Source organism: Lagopus leucura, unplaced genomic scaffold (assembly GCF_019238085.1).
Source record: "Lagopus leucura isolate 7727_CA_CO unplaced genomic scaffold, USGS_WTPT01 Super-Scaffold_100035, whole genome shotgun sequence".
Taxonomy (NCBI): Eukaryota; Metazoa; Chordata; class Aves; order Galliformes; family Phasianidae; genus Lagopus; species Lagopus leucura.
This window is the reverse complement of record NW_024962284.1, coordinates 4,894,371-4,900,370: the sequence shown is the minus strand read 5'-3', so window position 1 is coordinate 4,900,370 and position 6,000 is coordinate 4,894,371.

Below are 6,000 nucleotides of genomic sequence, written 5' to 3'. Positions count from 1 at the left end.
GGTGTTTGATTGTTTTGCATACACGGATAAACAGAAAGCTACATACGGGCGGGTAAGTGGAAGCTCCTGGCAGCTTCCAGAGCAGAGCTCCTTGCACATTCGCTGCAAGCAAAGCGCTGCGCGCACCTAAAAGCACTCCGAGCCCCAGATAGGGGCAGCTCATTGACTTTTCCAGCACATTCCCCCCAGAGGCGGCACTTACAGCTGCTGCGTCTGCACGTCGCTCCCTGCAGCTCCTCCGGCTCTCCTCCTCGATCCACCGGGAATGGCAAGAGGCGCACGGCCGGCCTTCGTATCGCTGCGCCGGAGCGCGTTGCGCTCTCACCGCGTGCAGCCGCGGGGAAGGTCGAGGCACGGGCGGTCTCGTGCGCGACCGTTATCCGGGACAAGCGCCACCGGCGAGCGGGCAGCGCCATGAGCGGGCAGCCTCCGCAGCGGCCGCGCTATTTCCCACATTTCCACGACCGCTCCGAGCCCGACGGCGGCCCGTGGAAGACCTTGACGGCTGCGTGCTGGCCGGGGCAGTCCCCGTCTCCCTCCGGGGTTTCCCGCTCGTCCGCGGAGCTGGCGCCCATCGACTACGAACCGCTGCGCTTCTTCAGCCCCCCGGCGGCCGAGGAGAGAGCGGCGAAGCCGTCCGACGAGGCGTCGCGGCTGGAGGAGGAGATCTGCGAGCTGGGCATCCGCGTGAAGGAGCTGGAGCTGCTCGCCCTCATCGGCGAAGACTTCGACGCGCAGCAGTGTGCGTGAGGCTGTTAGTCCTGCAAAGCAGCCCAGGGCTTAGCAAAGAGAGCCAAAGCGCTCAACGTAAAGGGAGTTGGTCGGTCCGAGAGGTACCAACCTCCAGCAGCCAGGCCCTGCAGCTGCAAAGCATCACGGGTGTAAAGAAACGGCCAGTAGTGGCCGCAGGTGGTCAAAGGCTTAAGGAAAAAAAAGAAAAAAATTTAAATGAGTTTGGCGTTTTTATTTCCGAACCTACCGGGTGGAGCAGCTCAGAGTGGCGTGGGAGGGCTGCGGGAAGGACGTCTTCTCCCCAGGGCCACAGAGAGCATCATGGGGCACACACTGGAAGGAAAATCCCAAGTTGTGATGTGCAGTTTGCATACACTACTTTTTAGAACGCTAAAATCATGGTGGGATTTCCTCCTCCTCCCCTTCCCCCCCAGTCATAGCAATACAGTTCAATACTTGTTATTGTCAGCACATTTGAGAAACTTCAGGATTTCAGATATTTGCTAAACAAGAAATGCTACAGAAAGTTACTAACTTGCCTAACAAATTACTACTTTTTTTTTTTTTTTTTAATAAACAGTTGGTGACCAATTGTTTTTCATTCCTGTTTAGATAAACTTTTGAAGGCACAGAGAGAAGAAAAGATAGAATGCTTGAAAGCAGTGAAGAAACAGAAGCTGCAGCCCCCAGTGTGATGGAGTTGTGTCTTCTGGATGTTCCGTACTATGGAGTATTTTAATGGATCTTCCATAGTATTCCTTTATTAAATTAAAATTCGTTATATTCTCTTGTTAACAATTTTTGTCATTTCTCTGGTAGGAGATATTGATAACACTGACATATGTTTCAACAGCCTTCTAAAGACTGTAAGCAAATTGGGTGCATAACGCTTACCTCGAAAACACTCAGAAATTAACAGTGCTGATGTCCGGATTCCCAGAAGTTCAGTGATGAGGTTCAAGACACAAGGAGCAGAGAAGTAGTAATTCTAATCCAGAGCAGCTTTGTTTCACCCTTAATTTTAAGTACTTAAGTGCAGCTGAGAGCCACATAAATACAATTAGAAGTCCTCTGCCTCTAATGGAGCTTTAGGAAACTTTTGTGATAGCACAAAAATCTGTTGCAAACAAAAATAATTTAAGTGTAGCACCAAACTGTAGATATGACAGGTTAAGTTGATTTCTAACAGAACAGTTGTAAAACATTCGATTTCCAGTTAGTTTATTATTTTAGGACTAATAGCATATAGGATAAAGCCAAGGGCAGCTTTAGGAGTGACAACTACCTCGTGTTTGGAAAGAGAGACGAACAGGTTGAGAGAGCAATAATTAACTACAGATCTGGAGAACATTTGATACTGCATGGTATCAAAAATAACACTATTATGAAGTAGACATGCTCTTTAGACCAATACAGTTTTTGGTAGATATCAATTGCTTTTTCTTGCTCTAATTCAAGTGCAGTAGGTGGCAGTATGAAATAAGAGTGAATTGCTACCACTCTGGAAGCAGTCATATTTTGACAAGCAGCTTTTTTTTTTAAAAAAAAAAAAAAAAAAAGAAAAATAGAATCACAGAATCACAAGGTTGGAAACGACCTGCAAGATCATCTAGTCCAACCACCCTCCCATTCCTATCAGTACCACAAGCACTAAACCATATCTCGTAGCTCCTCATCCAGGCGCCTCTTGAACACTACCAGGGACGGAGACTCCACCACCTCCCTGGGCAGCCATTCCAGTGCCTGACCACCCTTTGAGAGAAAAAGTTTCTCCTAATATCCAACCTCCTCTGGTATAACTTCTGGCCATTTCCTCAGGTCCTACTATTGCCTGGGAGAAGAGGCCAGACCCTTTTGCACCACAACCTCCCTTCAGGAAGTTGTAGAGTGCAATGAGGTCTCCCCTGAGCCTCCTCTTCTCCAGACTGAACAATCCCAGCTCCCTCAGCCGCTCCTCATAAGACTTGTGCTCCAGACCCCTCACCAGTTTCGTTGCTCTTCTCTGGACACGTTCCAGGGCCTCAATGTCTTTCTTGTAGTGAGGGGCCCAAAACTGAACACAGCACTCGAGGTGCGGCCTCACCAGTGCTGAGTACAGGGGGATGATCACCTCCCTGCTCCTGCTGGCCACACTATTTCTAATGCAGGCCAGGATGCCGTTGGCCCTCATGGCCACCTGAGCACATTGTCGGCTCATGTTCAGCCGACCATCAACCAACACCCCCAGGTCCCTTTCCTCTTCACACTCATCCAGCCACTCATCCCCAAGCCTGTAACGCCGCATGGGGTTGTTGTGGCCAAAGTGCAGGACCCGACACTTGGCCTTGTTAAACCTCATCCCATTCACCTCGGCCCAGCGATCCAGCTGATCCAGCTTATCTAGATCCCTCTGCAGGGCCTCCCTGCCCTCAGGCAGATCAACACCACCTCCCAACTTGGTGTCATCTGCAAACTTACTCAGGGTACACTCAATCCCTTCATCTAAGTCATCAATGAAGATATTAAACAGGATGGGCCCCAGTACCGACCCCTGGGGGACACCACTTGTAACAGGTCTCCAGCTGGACTTCACTCCATTGACCACCACCCGTTGAGCACGGCCCTCCAGCCAGTTCCTTATCCAAGGGAGGGTAAAACTGTCCAGGCCATGGGCAGCCAGTTTCCACAGAAGGATACTGTGAGAGACCATGTCAAAGGCTTTGCTATTTGTTATTTGCAAATAACTACATTTTAATCTATGCTTTAAATTGTATTAAAGTTGATCAGCTGAGAAGCATTTCAGCACAATCTGATATCAAAATCTTATTTCCTACAGCTGCTTTTGTTTCTTTCCTCTTGCTCTTTCCAGACAGATTTTGATCTACACTACAGCGGCTTCACGTTTAAAAAATAAATAATTCCAGTTCATAACTTCCATTTGTCAATCACCATGCTGTAATAACCTTTATCAGAGAAGCTGGGAAATCTTAAATCGAATCTTACCCTCCACAATTGCCATCATCCTCCTGAGGTCTCCACCAGTACGGCAATTCACAGTTCACCTGCTAATTAACATGCTTTTTAACGAAGCAAAGCAATAGTTAGCAGACCCATGGGTCTTCATTCCAAATAGGGACCGCACCTGAAGCTGCGCTGGATGGAGCAGGGATCCTTGGAGCACTGCCCTGCCTGTCTGCAGCACGACCTGGATGCTCTGCCACAGGCATAGCTGCAACATGGCCCAGGCTGAGGGGAGCCAGAGCCTCTCAGGCCACTGGGACAGAAAGTGGAGCTGTCTAAGGAGCTTGGCCAGGTGCCTCCGGGTGCCCTCAAGGGCCCACAGCCTGAGGTGCACTTGCAGCTTTACAAGAGAATTTAACAGAGTTAAATCAGATAAGTTAAGAGAAGTTAACAGAGAATTTCTCCAGTTATAATACAAATGCATGGTTTGCTCTCTCTGTCCTCCATCTGTTTTCAAGCTATTCTTTAGGCCCACCCTGGCACCTTTTAATTGCGACTTAGTTCTTTAGAGCCTAATTAACTCTGTGCTTCTGACTAAATATCTCTGCCCACCAGTCAGCGTTTTGTAACTTGTTTCACTTGAGACAGCAACACTGCAATTAACTACTAAAGTGGACTAATTAGCTGATGGCTTTCACCCTAATTGCTTGGGTCTGGTCAGCACATAGTTAACAGAGGTGGAGCCCACAGAAGGCAGCTGGTATGTTTTTTGGCTGTTTTTTTTTTTTTTTTTTTTTTTTTTTTTTTTTTTTTTTACATCTCAGGACATCACACCCTCAAAAGACCCACAGGCAACCTCAAGGGCAAGCTTTTCTCAGCATTTCTGTTAGCCTGCTCCCTGTGTTTGATAATTGTGGGGTGGAGAAATTCTCACATTTCACAGAAACAGCACAACCACAGATATTTATCTCTTTCCAGTCAGATCTGAGAGGCTGAGTCAGTAAATATATAAAAGGCAGATCTTGGGTGCCTGAAGAACCAGATAGGTACCAATACCTTGAAAATCTAGGGGGCATCTCTCTAAGGAAAATCATTTGTTTGACATGCCAAAACAAGGCAGAAGGCTTTACCTTGGCCAGCTTCAGCCCCAGCAGTGTGTTCTCAGGGTACCTTGGTCAAAGTCCTTTTATCAAAGCTTCTCAGGGTCCCAAGGTCATCAAAGCATGGTGGCTGTCTTCTCTGGAAGGCCAGTTTGGCCTTCTCTTCACAAAGCAGCTCTTAAAAAAAATAACTTGGAGAAAAATAATAGGAAATTCTATACAACGTTTCTGCCCGGAATTAAATCACTGCCAGTATCTTTAGCTGGAAATATTTAATGGATTTGTGTGCACGAATTTAGAGAGAAATAAGTTCTACAAATACCCTGAGCAAACAACCAGTTGTAAGTAATGAAGCATACACTGATTGCCGCTTGGCTGTGAACACTTCACCTTTTTCTTCTGTTTTCACCTGACCTTGTTACATCCAGTAATTTGCTCTCATCTCTGTAGGCACTGTTTGTTTTTTCTTTCAAATCAGCACATCTCAAAACTGATTGTTTCCTTTATAAAAATAATCATATTTAAACTAAATATTAGAATATTTGAATATTAAAGTAAATATTAGAATATTAGTGTTCTTACTGCACACCTTTTATTCTCAAAGCATATATCATCTATTTTTCAACTGTTTCTGTTATCTTAGACTGTTCAGGAAAGTTTAAACCTAACATTTAGATTCTGACACAGTTTAAGTCTTTTCCTGTCACATGCAGGAAATAAATATTTGGCTGTGATTTGGATGCATGGGCAAAAGTCTCAAAATATAAGTAGGTTGCTCCATTTCACTTCCAGTTCTTAACAAAGAAAGCTTCTCAGAAAGCATCTTCTCAGCCAACCTGATGGCTGAGCAGTACCAGTTATCTTGCCGAGAGCACAGTGCCTACAGCTGCAATGACAGTCACGTGCTCTCAGGTCTTTCACTAGGAAACCTCAGCTGCTTTATGATGGCAAACATTAGATAGAAAGCCATTGGAAGGCAAGAATGCATTTCAGCTTTAAAATAAAGTATTTTACATCGAGCAGTTGGGCCCATCAAGTTTCAAGCTGTTCCTTTATTTTAGAGTGTAGAATGTTAAAATTCTCCAAATAGAGACTCTGGATTATTACAGTGGATCATTAGAATGTAAATTAATCTTGAAGCAAAGCTGCCTTAATTATTTCTGGGACAGATTACAGAGGAAATCAAAAGCACTAAGCTGTCATAAAATAACTTCTCTGTTTTCAGTAC